Source organism: Trichechus manatus, unplaced genomic scaffold (assembly GCF_000243295.1).
Source record: "Trichechus manatus latirostris isolate Lorelei unplaced genomic scaffold, TriManLat1.0 scaffold00060, whole genome shotgun sequence".
Taxonomy (NCBI): domain Eukaryota; kingdom Metazoa; phylum Chordata; class Mammalia; order Sirenia; family Trichechidae; genus Trichechus; species Trichechus manatus.
This window is the reverse complement of record NW_004443996.1, coordinates 13,127,311-13,148,852: the sequence shown is the minus strand read 5'-3', so window position 1 is coordinate 13,148,852 and position 21,542 is coordinate 13,127,311. Positions and strand designations below refer to the sequence as shown.

At 39.9% G+C, this 21,542-nt stretch overlaps 1 protein-coding gene across 2 annotated transcripts in view; it reads right to left on the bottom strand.

Annotated features, from left to right (window-relative positions):
- The window catches only part of CYSLTR1 (cysteinyl leukotriene receptor 1), a 43,847-nt gene extending 25,557 nt beyond the window's left edge, over nucleotides 1-18,290 (bottom strand). For both annotated transcript variants that reach the window (XM_023733615.1, XM_023733614.1), the window contains exon 1: nucleotides 18,072-18,290. The gene's annotated coding sequence lies outside the window, so the exon portion shown is untranslated. The remainder of the gene's footprint in view (nucleotides 1-18,071) is intronic.
- Between the last annotated feature and the right edge of the window lie 3,252 nt (nucleotides 18,291-21,542).

Sequence of the window (21,542 nt, the reverse complement as noted above, 5' to 3'; positions counted from 1 at the left end):
TGATTGTGCCCTTTAGGTCTTCTGTATCTTTGCTGAGTTTCTTCTTAGTTGTTCTGTCCTTTACTGAGAGTGGTGTGTTGAAGTCTCCTACTCTTATTGTGGAACTGTAGAGTTATTTTTCCTTTTGATGAATAAAATATCATTATCTTGTTTAGAGTGCTTGTGAACTTAGTACATCCCAGACATTTGAGCTCCTACATAAACGTGACTGATGAAAAAGAGAAAAGGATTTAAGATCTAGACTTAAAGTTCCTTGGCAGAGTCAGGCATTCTTTTATATTCTGTGATTCCCTTTTTCTTAACAAGGAAGGAAAAATATAGTTTGGAATCACATTTTGAGACCTCTAATGTTTAAGCCCTGGTAGGCTTTCTTATCTATTTCAGATTAACAGTCTTTGTTTTACATAGGGTTGCTGTGTTGTCATGGCTTCAACGTGTTAATTGGAATTAAGCTAACAGTAACAACACAAATATCTCTGATGTGTCTTAAGTACTTTTTCTAAGGTTCCTAGGAAGTCCTCAGACCTAAAAAGATATTAAAAGCTTTTCATTGCAAACTGGTTACCCTTTGTTTAAGCTAAATTTGGATTCCTGCTTAGAACAAAAGGCCTTCCCTAAAAAGCAGTCTCCTAGAGAACAATTATCTTTCTTCCCAGATCCAGGCATCTAAATGACAAGAAGTTAGAGGCAGGCCTCAGAGTTAGCTGTGAGCAATAGCCCATGAATTTGGGGGATCCCAAGTTGCTGGTAATTAGGTAGAGGCTTATATAGGTAACCCTGGAAGAAGGTAGGCCTCTGTAGTTAATGCTTTACAAAAAGTTCAAAAGTTATGTCTACTGTCTGTAACACATTTTTATCATCCGGATTAAGGGTGGAACTATCCTCTCACCATGCACCCAACTCACCCACATGCATGCATTCCTCAAGATCTCTGTTGCTTTTTGTGACTTGTATTACCCTTCAGGCCTGGTCTTATGCATCACTTTAATCTGATTATAGAAGATAAAAAACATCTGTGGTGCAGTAATATGGAAGAGGGCTGTCTTATTTATCTAGTGCTGCTGAAACAGAAATACCACAGTGGATGGCTTTAACAAACAGAAACTAACTTTCTCACAGTTTAGGAGGCTAGAAGACCAAATTCAGAGCGTCGGCTCTAGGGAAAGGCTTTCTTTCTCTGTTGGCTCTGGAGGAAGGTCCTTGTCTCTTCAGCTTCTGCTTCCTGGTTCTTTGGAGATCTCCATGTGTCTTGGCATCTATCTCACCCAATCTGTCCTCTGCGTGCTTGTTTACTCTCTTTTATATCTCAAAAGAGGTTGACTCAAGATATTTCCTGACTCATTAACACAACAAAGACAGCCCATTCCCAACTGGGATTATAACCACAGGCATAGAGGTTAGGATTTACAGCACATATTTTGGGGGGACATAATTCAATCCATAGTGGGTACAATTTGTCATCAGCCCTGAATGCCACAACCCAAGTTATTCTGGGGCTTGCTTGATAGTGTCCTGTGCTTGGATTTCAACTGTCGATAACAGAGTGGCCAGATTTGATGAGTATGATGTTCTCCCCTTAAGGATGAATAAGCTATGGCAGAAGGAACATCTGAGAGCTGTCAATAAAGCAGGATCAACATCCCTGCAGTTTTTAATACCACTGAGAATGTTTCCAAGCATTATCTGGAAATACCAAGTAAAAGCTACTTATTGTGATGTTCGGGCTACAACGATGATAGGAGGATCTTTTTGGTCCCCTCTCTGAGATCTTTTATTTCCATGGAAGAAAGCCACTGGGGTCATTAATACTAGTCTGATTGTTTATAGATTAAATCCTTATGGAGCGTGGGTAGATTTGCTCCAGTCAGTCAATAACCAAACACTCCACAAACACTTACTGCATATTCTTCTATATGCAAAACATCATGATAGACTAGGTGTGATAGAAGAGAGCTCAAGGAAAAAAAAAGGCTGGACATTTTCTTTCCTGCCCTAGAGGAGTTCACAATCTACTTAGGAAGACAAGATTCCCACACATTAGGAACCTCATGAAAAATTACCTGTGTTCATCCAAAGACTTTATCAAAAGAGTAAAGAGACAATGTACACACTGGGAAAAAAATCTTTGGGAACCACATATCCTATAAAGGTCTAACATCCAAAATATATATGAAACTTCTACTACTTAACAACAAAAAGACAAATAACCCAATCAAAAATTGGCAAAGGACATAAACAGACACTTTACCAGAGAGTATACTCAAGCAGCCAACAAGCAGATGAAAAGATGCCCATTGTCCATAGCTGCTGTTGTTGTTGGGTGCCGTCAAGTCAATTCCAACTCATGGTGACCCCACGTGACAGAGTAGAACTGCCCCACAGAGTTTTCTCGGCTGTAATCATTACGGAAGCAGATCATCAGGTCTTTTTCCCAAAGAGCAACTGAGTGGGTTCGAACTGCCAACCTTTTGGTTGGCAGCTAAGCACTTAACTGTTGTGCCACCAATGTGCACCTTCATTAGCCATTAGAGAGATGTAAATCAAAACTACAACGAGATACCACCTCACTCCCTACTAGAATGGCAATGATCAGGAAAGCAGAAAATAACTAATGTTGGTGAGGATGTGGAGAGACTGGAGCCCTCATCCGCTGGTGGTGGGAATGTAAAATGGTACAACCATTGTGGAAAACAGTATGACGATTCTTCAAAAAACTAGAAATATAGCTACTGTATGACCCAGTGATTCTACTTCTAGGTATATACTCTAGAGACCTAAAAGTAGTAACATGAACAGACATATGTACACTGATGTTCATTGCAGCACTATTCACAATAGCAAAAAGGTGGAAACAACCTAAGTGTCCATCAACAGATGAATGGATAAAATGTGGTGCATACATACTATGTAATACTACTCATCCTTAAAGAAAATGAAGTCTTGATACATGCTACAACATGAATGAACCTCAAAGACATTACGTTGAGTGAAATAATTCAATCACAAAAGGACAAATATTGTATTGTCTCACTTATATGAAATGACAAGAATAGATAAATATATAGAAACCAATGGTTACTAGTGGTTATTAGGAGCAGGAGGAGAGAGGAATAGGGGAATCATTCTTTGGGAAGTAGTGAATTTTTGCCTATGACTATGGGAAAATTGGCATCAACTAAAGGTAATGGCACAGTGGTTAAGAGCTATGGGGAGCTATGGGTGCTAACCAAAATGTCGGTAGTTTGAATCCACTACCTATCGTATCCTATAGGGTCACTATGAGTCATGAGTCAGAATCGACTCAATAGCAACGGTTTGGTTTGGTTTTTTTTTGAAAGGTAATGGTTACACAACTGTAACTGATATCACTAAGTTGTACACCAGAAGAAAAAGAGGGAGGGAGGTGAATTGACAGATATAAACTTCTACAACTTTCATAATTAAAAAAAATTAGCCAAAATAATAATAATAAGGCAGCAGATGTTGATGCTGCTTAGGTACAACTAAACACCTCATGGGATTAATTTTCTTGGTTCAAAGATTTAGGGTCTTGGTTTCATAGGTCTATACAGTCAATTGTCTTAATATCGTCTTTAGAGTCCCTGTACTACCTTCTAGTTCAGTGAGTAGTGTCTGGGGTCTTAAAAGCTTGTGAGAGGCCATCCAAGATACAACAATTGGTCTTTATTCACCTGGAGCAACAGAGGAAGAAGGAGACCTAGGAATCGGAGAAGGAAATGGACTGCAGGTCTAATTGCATCCATGAACAACTGTCTCCTTCACCACGAGACCAGAAGAAATGGATGGTGCCCGGCTGTTCCTGAACTTCTTGATCAAGGACCCAGTAGATTAATCCTGATCAAAAGGAGGAAAAATGTAGAACAGAACTTCAAATTCTCATGGAAACCAGACTTACTGGACAATTGAGACCAGTTGAACCCCTGAATCTATTATCAGCAAACAATAGAACCAATACTATCCCATGAAGTCATCTTTAAACTAAACAAAAATTTAGCTTAATTAATAAAAAATGTTTGCCTTGAGTATTGTGCTCTTTTAAAGAATTATCTATATGAGATCAAATTGATAACCAAAAAAAAAAAAAAAAACTTGCTGTAGAGTCTATTCTGACTCATAGCAACCCTATAGGACAGAGTAGAACTACCCCATAGGGTTTCCAAGGAGCGCCTGGTGGATTCGAACTACCGACCTTTTGGTTAACAGCTGTAGCTCTTAACCACTATGTTTCTAGGGTTTCCCAAATTGATGAAAGTAACCCTAAAGCACAGATAAGAACTTTAAGGGGCAGACAGTCTCAGTTAACAATGGTGAAACAGTATGTGTAGAGATAGTGAGAATGACGACAATGTAAATTGTGTAACATTTGTCATTGAACTGCATATGTAAAAACTGTTGAACAGGTGTATGTTTTGCTGTGCATATTTTCATCAAATACTTTTTAAAAGATTCATACACATTAAAAATACAATACAAGGTAGTAGAATACTGAGTGCCATATTATTGGTACTGACAATAAACATAATACAAGTTGAAAGTGTGGGATGGGGTAGTTACAGAAGGTATCAGGAAGCGGGACCTGAGCTGAGCCTAGTATAGGTAGGAAAGAGAATAATAATAGTTCACATTTGTAAAGTGCTCTGTAGTTTACAAAAACATGTGTATCTGCTGATTATCCTATTGATTCATGTATCACTCAACAAACATAAGTGAGTACCTGTATATCAAAAGATTAATACAACATTGTCCCTAATCTCCCTGAACTCAGCCTTATAAGATCAATGACACAACTAACTTTTTTTATCTGGCAATAATAGAATACATGGAGAGGAGGAAAGAGGGTACAGGGGAGTTGACCAAATAAAAGTGGGGCCTCACTGCACTGCACCTTCATAAAATCTAAGTTTCCTGCATCTTGACACTATTCAGCAGAAGTGGAGGAAGTATCTGCCTTCAGAGGCTGAGCCCTGGGTCCCAGCCTTCCCCACTTCCTCTTCTGCTTTGGCCCTACAGTCATTACCCCACCCCTACTGGCAGTCCTCCAATACATGCAGATCATCCGGTGCATGCTAGCATTTACTAGAAAGGTAGAGGAAGTCTTGGGGAGGCATTCAACTTAATAGAATAATAAACTACATCCAGATACCGATTCAGTCTTCCACTCTCTCCTGTTGGCTCAAATCAAAAGCAACCATCATCGGTCTCACCCAGACCCCATAGTCAGATACATCCTTGGGTCTTTGGATTATCATCAGTCTCTGACCTAGGCCACTTTTGAATTCTCCTCCCACCCCAGCAGACTGCTACTACCTTTTCTTGTTTTAAGCACTTAACCTTCCCTTCCTGCCTAACTGTATGGATTTGATTTGCTCCACCACCTTTGTAAAGTGACTTGTAAAGTGCCCACCTAGGAGTCATGATCCCCTGCACTCTTTTTTTATTTTTAAGGTTTCCTTTGAATATCCTTTAAACACTAGAGGTGTCCAAATTTCACTTCCTTTTTAGATCATTATCTTGATTCCTGCGTAATAGTACCTGCATTTTCAAACAAAAACATGCTCTTCCCCCCACCTACCCTGGGAAGTTAAAAAAAAGTTGCTACTCGAAAGCACTTAATACCACACAGTTACTCTTCCAAAATTGCCCAATTAGGAGAAGAGAGCAAAAATGAATAAGCACATTCGCTGCATTAATGGGCTGTAAACAGGTGAGATTGACATGTAAGCAAAAGAGTAATTACAGCACTGTGATAAATATTAGAATGATGCACATAGGAGCACTGTGATAAATACTATAATAGAATCATGCACATGGGAGCATTCATGGAGAATGACAACTTCAACCTGAATCTTGAAGTATAAGTAGAATTTTCCAGGTCCACTTCTTTGATCATGTAAGGGTGAAAGAGGATGTATAGTTCAAGTATTTGCAAGTAGCCAAGGCATGATGTGATAAGGGCCCTGAGGTAAGTTGGTGGAAGAGAGAGGGTCAGGAGATATTATAAGAGAAGAATCAATAGAACTTGGAGTTTACATGTGAAGGATGAGGTAAGGGTGGGATGAAATAAAAAATGATGGTCAGGCTCTGTTCCTGGGTGACTAGAAAACTTTTAGTGTCAATGAAAAAGCAGAAAAGTCAGTTGAGGAAGTTATTTGAGAGGGAAGATGATATATTTGTTTGTAAACATGTTGAAATTGAGAAGAAAATAAGACATCTAATAGGCAGTTGTGTCAATACAAGTGATCTTTTTAAACCATAAATTCTCCAAAGGAAAGAGAGAACTGAGGACCAGACATTGGCATTTCACAGATCCAGGCTACAATGACAACCTCAATTGCTCTCTGAAAACTCTGTCATTGATGAAAGATGACCATAAGAAAGAGTAGGAGTTGGGGCAGCAGTGTTGTAGCAGAACACTGTTCTGAGGATTATAATGCCCCTGTTCTAGTCCCAGCCTTGTCACTAACTATGTGCTCTTGAACAAGTCATCACCACTCCACTACCACCTCCAGGCTTCAGTTTTTTCGCATGTAAAATAAGTCCATTGGAACAAGATCTCTAAGATCCCTTCCTTTCCAGCTCAAATTTGAAGCTATTCTTGGAATAATAAAGGGCACATTCTACTGACACGGGTCAGTAATATAATTTTCTTAAAGAAGAATACATAGAATCTCACTAGCAATTCATTGAACTCCTACTGTATGCAAAACACTATACTAACCACTCTAGGGGGAAAGTGAGGAAGTGTAAGGAGAAGTAAAATAGTAAAGAGAAGACATGGAGATATAATCCCTGCATTCAAGGAACTTGCAATCTAGTTGAAATTACTGGACTCATTTTCAGTTAATCCACAATAAATCATAATTTAGCTGTCAGATTTAATTATATCTTATTTGGATGAGGAACAATCAGCTTAAATTTAGCTCTTAAGAAAAGCTGTGCTTGTTAATTTCTTGTTTTGATAGACTGTTCTGAAAAAATATATATTGTTATTGTTTCAAGAGTTACACTGAAGGAAAGAAATAAGAAAATAAATATAATAAATGAACTATATATCTAATGTGCCTCAAAAAAGGAATTTTGAGATTAGTTAGTCTGATTCAACACGTTTATTGGACACCAAGTATGTGTAAGGCTCCTTATGTTCTCCAGAAACTATTTATATTAATTAGATCTGATCTTTGCCTTCAGAAAAGTCTATAATGTAGTAGTAGAGACTAGGAAAATACAAAAATTACTATAAGAAAAAGTAAAAATAAGGGTAGAAACACAAGGCAATAGAAACAAAGTTGAATTATGTGGTCGAACTGATGACTTCTCTGATCAACGGCTCTCCAAAGTTGCTATCATCCTGAAACTACCCTTTACTTCCTCCTTTCTAATTCTTCCTTACACTTCTGATCTTTCAACTAACCCTTTTCACTTCGCCTTCTGGAACACTGTTTACATTATAAATAAGTTCCCTGACATTCTAAACCTCTTCAAGGAATTCTCCCACTACCTACTTGTCTTAACTGAAACTTGATCCTCCCCTTCAAAAGAAAGCTACTTATTTTTCTACATCCAATGTACTGTGAGATGTAGTCTGTTGACTATCTCCTGGCTTCCTCTTGCCACTTCTAAACCACTGCTCTTCTTACATAATGCAAAAAGTCTTTCATCTATGCTACCCTATAACCTTCCTTATTAACACAATCATCTATCAACCTACTAGTTATATTTCCCTAATTAACTGAATACTTTGACATTTGGCTTGCAGTCTTCCTTTCTATCCAAAATCTTGCTGTCACGTGAGTAACCTCCTCTTCCATTTTAACAATCAACTCAACAAACTGACTTCAAATTTTCCTGACCACCTTATCTAGAACAACATCCATTCGCATTCCACCTTGTTTACTCATTCCATGGCCACACCTGGAACCTTATTTACCATCACAGAACCCAAATATGAAACTTCAATGTATTGCCCTCTGATCACAGCTCCTAGACTTTCAGTTCTCTAACTCTCTTATTGCCACTACACCAGTTCTTAAATCTCAGTGGATCTTCCAGTCCCTTGATCCCTACATTTTTCCCAGTACATTAAACTTCTTCATGGTTTCACTTTAAACCATTCTTTTAGTTACATTCTCAACTTCCTTACCCCATTGTCCTTCCATAACATTTGCTCTACAACTTCTAATCTTAGATCAACTTGAGCATTTGCTTCTTTTCTCTCCTACACTCAGGCTGCCAAACACTACTGGAATAAATCACACCATCATGCAGACTAGAATCATTAAAAACCCATACGCTCCAATCTCATTTAGGCCTTCAGTCCCTTCTTGTTCATATTCCTCTTACATTCCCCAGAGCCACTATTTAAACCTTCACTAATCTCCACAAGGCATCAACTCTATTGCAGTCCACTTTTTCTCAGCAGGTAACACTGTCCCTTACTCCATGAAGAAAATTAAACCTCTCAGGAATGAGCAACCACTATCTTTGGCTGTTTTATTTCCTCTTTCCCTGACATGTTAGTATTATTTTCTCATTCTGCACCCTCTAGTAGCTCTCTATTCCCTAGAGGATAAAGTCAAAACTATCTGGAATGGTATATAAGACCCTCTACATCTACTTCCTGCATTTTTTCCAACCTAATTTCTCACTTTTAAACCCCATAGTCTAATAGCACACAGACACACACACAGACACACTTCATCTTATGTTTTAGCCGTATCAAACTGTTAACTGTTCTCTAAACATGCCAGGCTATTTCACACCACCATGCATTTGCTCATTTTACTTTCTCCCACCTGCCCTACTCTTCTCTCTTTTGTGAAGCCTTTCCTAACATACATATACCATTTACTACTCTCATTCTCTGTGTCATTTATATACTTGACATTTATAACACAGCAGAGGTCCGTGGGTGGCACAAGCTGTTTGAACCCACCCATAGGATCTTTGGAATATAGGCTTGGCGAACTGCTTCCATAAAGATTACAGACAAGAAAACCCTGTGGAGTAGTTCTACTCTGTAACACATGAGGTCACCATGAGTCAGAATCGACTCAATGGCAATAAGTTTTTTTTTTAATCACAGCAGCTGTAATGGTGGAGTGCATCAATTTCTTAATATATATGTGTCACCCTCTAGTAAGCTATAAATCCTTAATAAGCAGGGCTTGTGCCTTATTTTCCAAAGTATCTAGCACATAGTTCACACATAGTGAGTGACGCAAAGGTTAAGCACTCCAACTGAAAGTTTGACAGTTCAAACTCACTCAGCCAGTCTATCCATGGGATAAAAACCTGGCTATCTGCTCCCATAAATATTACAGCCTAGAAATCCCTATGGGGGTCACAAATTGGCTCAAAAAATAATGAATAACACCCATGAGTACTCTGTTCCTTTAAAAAATCACCTATATGAGACCAAACGGGGGTGGGGGTGGGGAGTGGAGCCAAGATGGCAGTTTAGTCACATGCACCATAACGTCCACTGCACCGAAGACCCCAAAAGCCAAGTGAAACTGAAGCAGATAACAATCTGGGAACACTGAACATCCAAAAAAAAAAAAAAAAAAAGGTCTAAGAACTGAACCAAACACTGATTGGAAGGAATAAGAGAGTGAAGGCAGCGAAAGAAGAGTAACACGGAACAGATGAGCTCAGCCAGCTGTCCTAGCCCACAGTGGCTAACTTAGGACAAAGCCAGCAGTGACCTCAGGTGAAGAAAACAGCAAGGCAATTTCATGACTTACCCAAAAGGGACAGAGAACCATCATAGACACACACGGAAAGAAGCAGAGACAGGGAGGGTGCCAGATCCAGAACCGGAGATATTCAGGAGGCGCTGTGCTTGACCTCAGGGGTGAGTGGCCTGCCCAAGTCGGTGAACTCACTGAGTATCTGTGGGAGCTCTCCTACCCAACCGGTCTCCGGGTGGCCCCCCTCAACTCAAGAGAGGACAGGTCCCACTCGTTGACTGCAGAGGATGAGAGGTGTCCTGACACCCACATATCCTAGCCAGAAGAATGCACTCCCCCTCAATCCATCCTCCTGATGAGAAGTGGCAGAAGGTCTCATACCTTGACAGCCTTGCCTGACTGGGGGACAACATGAGCCTGTACTCTTCCCTTCTACCCCCCTCAACCCCATCCACTACACCCCCTTGCCCACCCGATGAGCCAAACTAGGCTCACTCCCGTGTGTGTGCCCGTCCACCGCATACTCCCCCCCAAGGGCCTGGTGGAGGGCAGTGGGAGTTGCACAGCAAGAGAGCTCATTCACAGCTCCCTCCTCCTTCCCGCCATCCAGTGTGAGGTGGCACCTCTGTGTGCGCATATGCGAAGCATGACTCCATCTTTTCACCTGCCCAGCAAGGGGCAGAAGAACCCTGTGTGGGCATTCCCCTTTAGCCCCTTCCTCCCCTTCCCCTGCCTGACACAAGGTGGCACCACTGTGTTCGCATCCACCAGGCACAACTCAGTCCCTTAACCAGAGCAGCGAGGGGCAAAGGAACAGTGATCCTGTGCACATCCCACTGCAGTCCCTTCCTCCTCCTCCTCCCCCACCAACTGACGCAAGGCAGCACCACTGTTCTTGCATTCGCCAGGCGCGTCTCTGTCTCCTAACCCACCCAGCGAGGGGCAGGGGAGACGTGACTGTGCACACATCTCCCCACAGCTCCTTCCACCTTCCCCTTGCTTGATGCGAGGTAACACCTCTGTGCGTGCATTCTGCCAGGCACAGCTCTACTCCTTAACCAGCCCAGTGAGGGGCAGAAGAGCTGTGACTGTGCACACATCCCTTCACAGCCCCTTCCTCACTCTTCCCACCTGACGGGAGGCAGCACCACTGTGCGTGCATCTGCCAGGTGCAACTCCATCCTTAACTAGCCCAGCAAGGGCAGAGGTGCTATGACTACGTACACATCCCCCCCCCCCACCCCGAGGCCTTTTCCTCCCTCTGGCTGCCCAGCACAGGGCAGAAGAGGAGTAAGTACACGTGTATCCTCCTGCTGTAGCTTCCTTCCTCTTCCCACCACCAACAGACAGATGCAGCAAGACTGAGCAAACATTTGCCTGCTATTCCTTTCTCCTTCCTCCTGTCCAGGAGGAGATGGAGGTAGAGTGACTGAGTGAACATCCACCTGCCAACCCCTTCTACTAAACACACCCCCCTCAACCATCGAGAGGTGACAAGCACATCCCTGCTCACCCACCACACCTGCCACACGGCCACTCTACCCTCCCAGAAAGCACCATTCCCTGCTCCTGAGCCACTAAACTGAAGACAGACAGAGGCCAAAGCCCAATAAACCCACCCTCAGCTGCCCTACAAGATCAGTAAACAGAGATCTGAGCTCCCACACTTATCCGCCACTATACTCGCCCAAAGACATGTAGGGAGTGCACCAGCACAGCCAATCCATGGACCAGAGCACCACTCCATCCATGCCTGCCAGGAATCACCAAAACAAAACAAACAAACAAACAAACAAACAAAAAAAAACAGTACCCAGTAAACAATTATACAAATATAAAGTAAATAAAATAACCCCTTAATGTCTCAGAGACAACAGACAATGGTAAACCACCTAAAGAAGCAGGGCGAGATTCCCCCAGCAGGTGACCATAATAAAGAACCAGAAATCCTCCTTAAGGAAGAAAAAGTAATGGAGCTTCCTGATAAGGAATTCAAAAGGCATATGTATAGGGTGCTCAAAGGAATCAAGGAAAACACAGACAAAACTAAGGAAAGCACAGACAATACACTAGATGAATTCAGGAAAACAATACAAGAACAAAATGGCAAAACAGACAATTTGAAACAATACAGAAACAGCAACTAGAAATCCAGATGCTTAAAAATAAAATTGCAGAAATTGACAACTCAATGGAAAGTCATAGGAGTAGAATTGAAACAATGGAAGACAGGATCAGCGGAATAGCCCACTACCTTGACACTAATCTGTTCAAGAAACAATGAAAAAAAAAAAGGAATGAAGAAAAATGAAGAATGCCAAAGAGTTTTGTGGGACACCATCAAGAGGAATAATTTACGCATGATCAGAATCTCAGAAGAGGAGAAGTCAACAAAAAGCAGAGAGAATTGTTGAAGATATGCTGACAGAAAACTTCCCTAATATCATGAAAGATGAGAAGATAACCATACAAGAAGCACAACAAACCCCATACAGGATAGATCCTAATAGAAGAAAACCGAGACATATCATAATCAAACTTTCCAACACCAAAGACAAACAAAGAATCCTGAAAGCAGCTCAGGAAAAACAAAAGATCACCTACAAGGGGGCATCCATAAAACTAAGTTCTGTTTATTTGGCAGAAACCATGTAGGCATGAAGGCAATGTGATGATATATATAAAACCTTGAAAGAAAAAAAAAATCTGCCAATCAAGAATTATATACTCAGCAAAATTATCCCTTTAATATGATGGTGAAATTAGGACATTTCCAGATAAACAGAAATTAAAGGAATTTGTAAAAATCAGACCAAATTTATAAGAAATATTACAGGGAGTCCTTTGGACAGAAAACAACACACCAGACAACAACCTGAGGTTACAACAGATGACAACGTCAGACAGATATCAACCCAGATAAAGAACTCTCAAAAATAAAATAAAGCTAAAAGATGTAAAACAGGGAACCAGAGATATCAATCTGTAACTGATGACCACCTCAAAACATAAAGGGGAAATAAAAGGTATAGGTTTAGAGCTTTCATATGGAGAGGAAGTCAAGGCGATATCAAGAAATAAATTACTGCTTTAAACTTAGGAAGACAAAGGTAAATTTCAGGGTAAACACAAAGAAAGTCAACAAATCTACTCATCAAAATATGAAAGAAGAAAATCATAAAGATTCAGTACATACAAAACCAAAAATGATGAAGGAAATGAAAAGACAAGCCACAAGTTTAAAAAAAAAATCTCAGCACAGAAAATTAAGCGGAACAAAGAAACCATCAACACCACACACACACAAACATAAGAAAATGACAGGAATAAATTCATACCTATCGACAACCACACTGAATGTAAATGGCCTAAATGTACCAGTAAAGAGACAGAGAGTGACAGAATGGATTAAAAAAAAAAATGACCCATCAGTATACTATCTGCAAGAGACACACCTTAGACACAAAGATATAAATAAACTAAAACTTAAAGGATAGAAAAAGACACATCTAGCAAACAATAAACAAAAAAGACCAGGAATGGCAATCTTTGATAAGATAGATTTTAAAGCAAAATCCACTATAAAGAACAAGGAAGGACATTATATAATGATTAAAGGGTCAATCCACGAAGAAGACATAACCCAACAACAGAGCTCCAAAATACATAAAACAAACTCTAAACAGCATTGAAAAGAGAAATAGACAGTTCCATAGTAATACTAGGAGACTTTAACACACCACTGTTGGTGAAGGACAGAACAACCAGAAAGAAACTCAACAAAGACAAAGAAGATGTAAATAACACAGTCAACCAACTTGACCTCATAGAGATATACAGAGCACATCACCCACCAGGGGCAAAGTACACATTCTTCTCCAATGCTCATGGATCATTCTCCAGAATAAACCACATTTAAGGCCACAAAGCAAGCCTCAACAAATTAAAAAACATGGAAATAATGTGAAGCATCTTCTCTGATCACAAGGCTATAAAGGTAGAAATTAATAACAGGAAGAGCAAGGAAAAAAAATAATAAATGGAAACTAAATAACACCCTGCTTAAAAACTACTGGGTAATAGAAGAAGTCAAAGATGGAATTAAAATATTCCTAGAATCACAAGAATGAAAACATAACATACCCAAACCTTTGGGACACAGCAAAAGCAGTGCTCAGAGGTCAATTTATAGCAATAAATGCACACATCAAAAAAGAAGAAAGGAGAAAAATCAAAACCTTAACCCTACAACTCGAACAATTAGAAAGAGAGCAGCAAAAGAAACCCACAAAATAATAAAAATTAGAGCAGAAGTAAATGAAACAGAGACAAAACTATCAACAAATACTTTAAAACAAAGATGAGAATGTAAGGGGGCAAGGAAACTAGATTAATGGAAACAGAACAACCAGAACGGAAATAAAGAGAATGTTCATGCATTTTGAAGAATGTAACAAATGTCACTAAAACAACTTGTGTAGAAATTGTTGAATGAGAACCTAAACTGCTGCGTAAACCTTCACCGAAAATATAAATAAAATATTATTTAAAATAAATAAAATTCTTTTTTAAAAACCTATGGGGCACGTTCGGTCTCTATGAGTCACAAATTGACTTGAGCGCACCTAACAACAGCCAGTGGTTAATATATCACTTCTAATATGACTGGTATATCACAGTACTACAGAGAATCCTGGGGGTGTAGTAGTTAAGAGCTATGGCTACTAACCAAAAGGTCAGCAGTTTGAATTCACAGACTCTCCTTGGAAGCCCTATGGGACAGTTCTATTCTGTCCTCATAGGTTCGCTATGAGTTAGAATCAACTCGACGGCGACGGGTTTGTTTTTGTGGAGTTTTTTTGTTTGTTTGTTTTGTTTTTTACAGAGGATCAGGAAAGTTTCCATGGAGGAGGTGATGTAAGAGATGGTCTTAGGGATTGTTAAAATTATGTCTGATAGCAATGAGGAGAAAGAACATTTCAGGTCACAAAATTTCCTGAGCAAAGGCAAATAGACAAAATGAGGGATGGAGCTGGTCATAAGGTCATAGTTACATAATATACATGTAGTAAACCACAAGAAACTGACTATATAAAGTTAGGAAGGAATATTATTGTAGCCTTTAATGGTGCCTCAAGCTTAATTTAATAGATCACTGGAGATCTTTGAGAGAGCAATAATATGATTAAAACTGTGCATTAAGAAGAATAATCTAGCACAAGTGATAAGGACAGATTGAACAGAAGAGAGACAAGAAAGTCTAAAAGAAAGTTGTAATTTATAATATCCAGTAAACAATATGCCTGTATTATAACTGAAGAGAGAGCAAATAAACTGATCAGTCCTTTGCTTTTATGTAGTCCTCTACACAACAGTTTGTTCAACTGTCATCATTTATACCAGTGTATGAATTTGTCTTATGTCAGTGTTTTATTGACAGGCCTTGTGGAATCTGAAACTAAACAGTGTGCTGTAGTGAAAATAGCACTGGACTGAGGCAGGCATCTGGATCTGTCACTAATTTTCTATAGTACTTTTGGCAATCATTTTATCTTTCTTGGTCATGGAGGGAGTGGAGTTGTGCTAGATGTTCTCTAAGTGTCCTTCCTGCTCTAATATTCTATAAAACTAGGCCATTCAATCCAAACCAAGGGTTTTATATCCACTTCTAGCAGTTTTCTTCAACATAGTAGTGCTGTTTGGGAATTATTTCACAGGGACGTGGTTCACCTAGCAATTGTGTGGGAACAGAGCTTTCATCCCTTCTCATATGACTCACTCTGTGATCATGTCTGGTCTCCACTCATGGAATTCTGAACACCAGGATACTGCTAAGTTACTCTTTGCCCTGACATTTCTTGTTGTAAAAAGAGCCCAGATAACACTAGTAGAATTTTTCAAAGAATTGAATACACCTTAGAAAAACAAATGTGATATTATGCTATCAAATTCACAGGAAGAGAAGGAACTCTGAGAATTAATTTAATATAATCTAGTGGGATGATATTTGTACCTTCTCCTATAGGCAATAACCAGATTCTGAGAAAGGAAAAGGTATGGTTCAGGTGGTGTTCAATCAAGACTACCTTTTCTATTGCTGATTTATGGACAAGTTTAAACTTTCTTTCCATTCTTATCTTCAGTACTTTTTAAAGCTCTCCTACCAACTAAACCCACCACTCGCCTGTCAATTTGTTGTACTGTGGTGGCTTGTGTGTTGCTGTGATGCTGGAAGCTATGATACTGCTATTTCAAATAGCAGCAGGGCCACCCATGGTGGACAGGTTTCAGTGGAGCTTCCAGACTAACATTAGGAGGAAGGAGCTGGCAATCTACTTCTAAAAAAATTGTCCAGTGAAAATCTTACAAATAACAGTTGAACACTATTTGATATAGTGCCAGAAGATAAGCCCCTCAGGTTGGAAGGTGCCCAAAATACGACTGGGGAAGAGCTGCCTCCTCAAAGCAGAGTTGACCATAATGACAAGGATGGAGTCAAGCTTTTGGGACCTTCATTTGCTGTTTTGGAGCGTAAGAAATATCATACTGGATCAAAGTAGAGGTCCATGCAGAGCTATGTTATTTGGGAGATTATGTTAGTTACTCTTCGTGTTAGGTATGTACCTTAAGCATCAGTGCTCTCCCTTTAAAATATTATCAGCCAATGACATTGCAAAGGCAAATTTATAGTTTCTTGCACCGTGAAAGAATAATGCTTTAATTCCAGATAAAGATGCCAAACTCCTCAAAATCTTGATTAAGGGTAGGAAGGCAAAGGTAGTGGAAAATAAGAATTGATGATTCTGGGATGGAAAGACACTGAAATGTGAAGATTCAGCTTAGACTCAATCTGCAAACTTTTCCTTAACTCAACCTTCTGGGTGGTCTCACTGGCTCCCAAGCTGACTTATTTTATTGACAGGAAAGGATTGGCTGGTGTCGTCATGTAAACATTATGGAGGGTTGGAGAACAGTTTTTTTGTTAGGGGGATGGATATAAATATAGTACTTGAGGTTGTTTATTTACTATGTAAACACTGACATCTTTTAGTTCTAATTGGGCCATTAATAGTAAAACATCAACAAAAAACTATTTTGGAATGATTAAGACTTGTTGCAATAGATACCATAAACTTAAACTTGTTTAGAAAGAAATTTCACTAATATATTTAAAATACAATTCAGTTCTGAGTCCAGGTTTAGTCACATATTGTTTTAAAATAATCACCTGCTAGATTTATGAGAGCTGGTGATGCAGTGGTTAAAGTGCTCGGCTACTAAGCAAAAGGTCGGTGGTTCAAACCCACCAGCCGCTCCGTGGGAGAAAGACGTGACAGTCTGCTTCTGTAAAGATTTACAGCTTTGGAAACCCTAGGGGGTAGTTCTACTCTGTCCTGTAGGGTTGCTATGAGTCAGAATTGATTCTATGGCAGTGGGTTTTGTTTTGTTAGATTTATGGAGTCATAATCTCTCTTTAGGTTCCAAAACAATCAGAGCATTGGAAAAAGGAACCACTGAATTCATGGATTTTTAGCTAGAGATGGACCCACACCAAGCCATTTGTTTATCCCTGAAAACAACTTCCTTGCTGCCAAGTAAATGAATACTCCTGGCCAAAGATTGTGATTAAAGTTTATGAATTGCGGGCTCTGTGTAAACCTAGTCTATGTCTGATATGTTTCATTTCTGAGCTACTAAATAGATTATGTATGCAATTTCCTTATATTCATTTATAGTTAAAAGAGCTTTCTACCTGCAGTCTCTAGTCAGAACTTGTCAATTTCTAGCTGTGCCACGTGTTTTTAGAAAATTACTTAACTTCTCTGAATCTATTTCCTCATTTGTAAAACAGTAATAACGCCTACCCTGTCTACATTACAGAGTGTTGAGAGGTTCAGGTGGGATAATAAATGTGAAACCACCTTGTGAAAATGCCAGATCATTCTTCACTGTTTGGTTTACCTTCAGCAGTCAGTATATATTTTCTTTCCATATTGAAGGAAACTGCCATTACAGATTAAAGAAACTCCACTGAGCCCTTAAAAACAGGATTTTAAACTATGCTCTACATTTCTGGCTTACTTGCAAAGGTGCTAGAGGTTTGGAAAGTGTCTCCTTTGTATTTTGCCACACTGAGACCTAGCAGAAGCACTGAGCAATACTTGTTGATAGACTGATTAGATTATCAAGTCTCTGGCTAAGAAATAAAACAGAAAAAATAATTCGTACTTGCAGCCTAATTTAAAGCAGACAGGGCAGGTTAGATATCCCACACCTCCCTGGAATTTGCTAAAATCTGCTGTCCACAGAATTTTAGTGTACACTCTTCTGGTCCTAACATTGAACACTGGATCTCCTTACCTGCTACCTTCAAGGTTGACAGTTTAGGGTCCTTCTGTGTTCACTCTCAGAAGCAAGCTCTAGGTCTTCAGTAAATCCAATCTACAAGTCCCTTAGAGAGCCAACCCTTGCTGGTGAGCTAGCTGCACAGTGAGCCTGGATAACCTGGAGGGTCCTGAAAGCACACCCCATTCACAGGGTGCTTCCTCTTTGGACAAGCATCTTTAAAAAGATAAGTTGCTGCTATTTTGAAGAGGGGGAGGGCAGGGCACATTCGCTAGCCAATGTATACAGATTCTTCTTCCTCTTTCAGATTAGTCCCCAAACTCAAAGCACGCCTGTTTTTTGCTTCTCTGGTGCAAAGTGGGGGTGGGGTGGGGAAGGAGGAAGAATAGAAACTGGAGACTAGTAGGTTGTTGTGTGTGTAAATGAGCTTTTATCCCTGGCTCCTGCAACAGAATCCTCAGGAAATCACACAGCTGCTCTGAGATGGGAAGCAGGGAGGAGTGTACTCTATTCAGCTTAGTTCTCTCTGATTTTTATGATTGGGGAATAGTTAGACTATTTGTAGAAGGGAAAAGAAATCCTACTAGTATATGCTAATATAACTGACATGTGAAACTTGAACTTAGGCGAGATAAATTTCTTATCTCTCTCTTTCCTTTATGACACTTGTGGCTCTATCCACATTCTAAAAAGCCTTTTCTTTTCTGGTGCATTATGTCTTAGAAAATAATTGTTTTAGCTTAAGCTTTGTTTCTTGAAATCTCCAGAACAATCAATTGCCTCCACTAGGTTAAAAGTGGGTTTTTTTTTCTGTCTCACTGAGAATGGTCTAGAGTGACTGTGTTTGCTGTCAGTGGTACTATGTTAGGAATTTGGGAGCTAGGTAAGTGCTCTTGGGCTTTGGCTAGGCTCTGGAATGTTAGAGCTGTGGGATGTCTGACTTCTGTAGAATAGGTAACATGCCTGGGGCAGCACCTTGATGTTATGAACCAGATGGATAAGACCTTGATATAAGTTGGTTACATCAATTATACTGAGTTATATTAAGAAGGTTCTATATGGGAATGGACATAACTCATGTTCATTTTAAGACTTTTAGAACATGGCGGCTTCCCATAACTAATAACTAGTTTAATGTACTCAGTAAAGCATGAGCCCAGCAATAGCGCTCTGGCTTGTTACCTGCTGCAAGAACAGCCATTTACTCAACATTTGCTTCCCTAAATACCAGAATTACCTCACAGCCGACCTGGGGCCAGAGTTCTAAGGCCCCTGGAATCTTCATCTCTTTTTGCAGAATCCTTAGTTGTGGTGGTGGTGGTGACTGGAGAAAAAGACCATCCAACCAAATTAAATGTGAGATAATATTTGTATCTAAGACCAGACTTTCGAATCCTCCCCATGGCGTGTTTTAGTAAGTAAACTGACATTCTAACTAGAATTTCTTCAACTGAGTTCGAATTCCCAGAGACCTAGGGGAAAGTCCATAATGGAAACAGAAGGTGAGTATCACTTCCCCTCTAGTCTAGAATGTTACAGCCATCTTGAGCTATGGTAGAGGAGTAGTTCATATTCAGGTAATGGAGAAAAAAGAAAAGGGCTAGATCTTTGAGCTGCAAAATGGCACCACTACAGCTGAGGAGCTTCTCTGTGCTCCACTACTTGTTTCCTCCCTTAGCTGCTTCTCTACCTCCTGAGTTATGGGAAGGGTAGTGCTCCACCCATCCCAAAATGGGTTTTTGTCTTGTTCAGCTACATCAATTTATACTATATTTGCTATAATTGTCAGCAGATTCCTTGTCTTCTTTCTTTGTCTGTTCATCATTTCTTTTTTTCCCTGACAGTCTTTTTATTTTTTTTATCTTTATTATTATTTTTAATTGTCCTTTAGATGAAGGTTTACAGAACAAATAGTTTCTCATTAAACAGTACACATACTGTTTTATGACAATGGTTAACAACCCCATGACATGTCAACACTGTCCCTTCTCAACCTTGGGTTCCCTATTACCAGCTTTCCTGTCCCTTCCTGCCTTCTAGTCCTTGTCCCTGGACCGTTGTGCCCCATTACTCTCATTTTGTTTTATGAGGCTGTCTAATCTTTGGCTGAACGGTGAACCTAGGGAGTGACTTCATTACTGAGCTAAAAGGGTATCCGGGGGCCATACTCCCGGGGTTTCTCCAGTCTGTCAGGCCAGTAAGTCTGGTCTTTCTTTGTATAGATAAATTGTTTTGTGATATTGGTTGCAATCCTCAAAATGTGTCAGCACTCTCCCCCTCTCCCTTTCCACCATGTGTTCTCCGTCATCCAGTTTTCCTGTCCCTTTCTGCCTTCTCATCTTTTGCTTTTGGGCAGATGTTGCCCATCTGGTCTCGTAGACTTGATTGAACTAAGAAGCAACTTCCTCGAGTGTGTTATTGTTTGTTTTATAGGCCTGTTTAATAATCATTGGCTGAAAGCTGAACCTCGGGAGTCCCTGACCATCTTCATTACATACCCATCCTCACATTTTCTATTTTTGCAGGAAAAGGTGAAGTGCCCAGGATGATACCACTTTGCTGCCATATTTCCAATTTTTCTCATTTTTCCAGACTCTTACAGTTATTACTTTCTCACTGGGGTGGAGAGAACCAAGTAGGGAATGAATGGGAAGAAGGGGAATAACATGTAGGTGAATGGGGAATCTGCCTTAATGAAATAGTTCTTGGGTAGAAAGTTAAGGTATTTCCAACCGCACAGCATTCAAATATTAACCATCAGCCACAGGATTAATAGCTTATATAGACTCATAGAGCTGAGGGGGGCTTGAAAACGCATCTTGTTTAGACTTTTTATTAGATTGAGTTCCTGACAGTATGGCATGTCTGATTCATCATTGTGTCTCCAGCTTTTAGCTCCTTGCCTTGTTTGGATTGTTGAATAAATAAATCTAGTCCAACTTTGTCATATTACAGATGAGGATACTGAGGCCAGAAAGAAAGACACTCTGTCAAGATGTATTACTTTTGCTACAAAATCAAGAGGAATCATATTTTTTTCCTCCAGGACTGAAAATGTTCCACAATCAATGGTAATGGCATTTTGGAAGGGTGTAAAGAGTATTACTCTGCCCATAGCCCAATTATTTACACACATGTACACTAATCTACACAGGCTGAGATAGCCTTGATTTACCCTTTTGTTCCAGCTTGTAGAAACTCAGAGTCAATGACAAAAATCAGTCGATCTGTGAAAATATGTCTCTCACCACTTTTTGTTTTCTTTCTACTCCACGGCCTATCCTACGGGTATGAAGCAACCCTGGGTTATCACTTCTGGTGAGACAGAGGCACATTGAGAGTGCTGGGTGAGTTTAAATGAACCCTGTATAATAGAACTGCATAGAACACCTCGGAGAGATGGTGCAGATCATTTAAGCTGACACGCCTACATTATTTTGCACTGTCCAGTATGGTAGCCACTAGCCACATGGGGTTATTTAAATT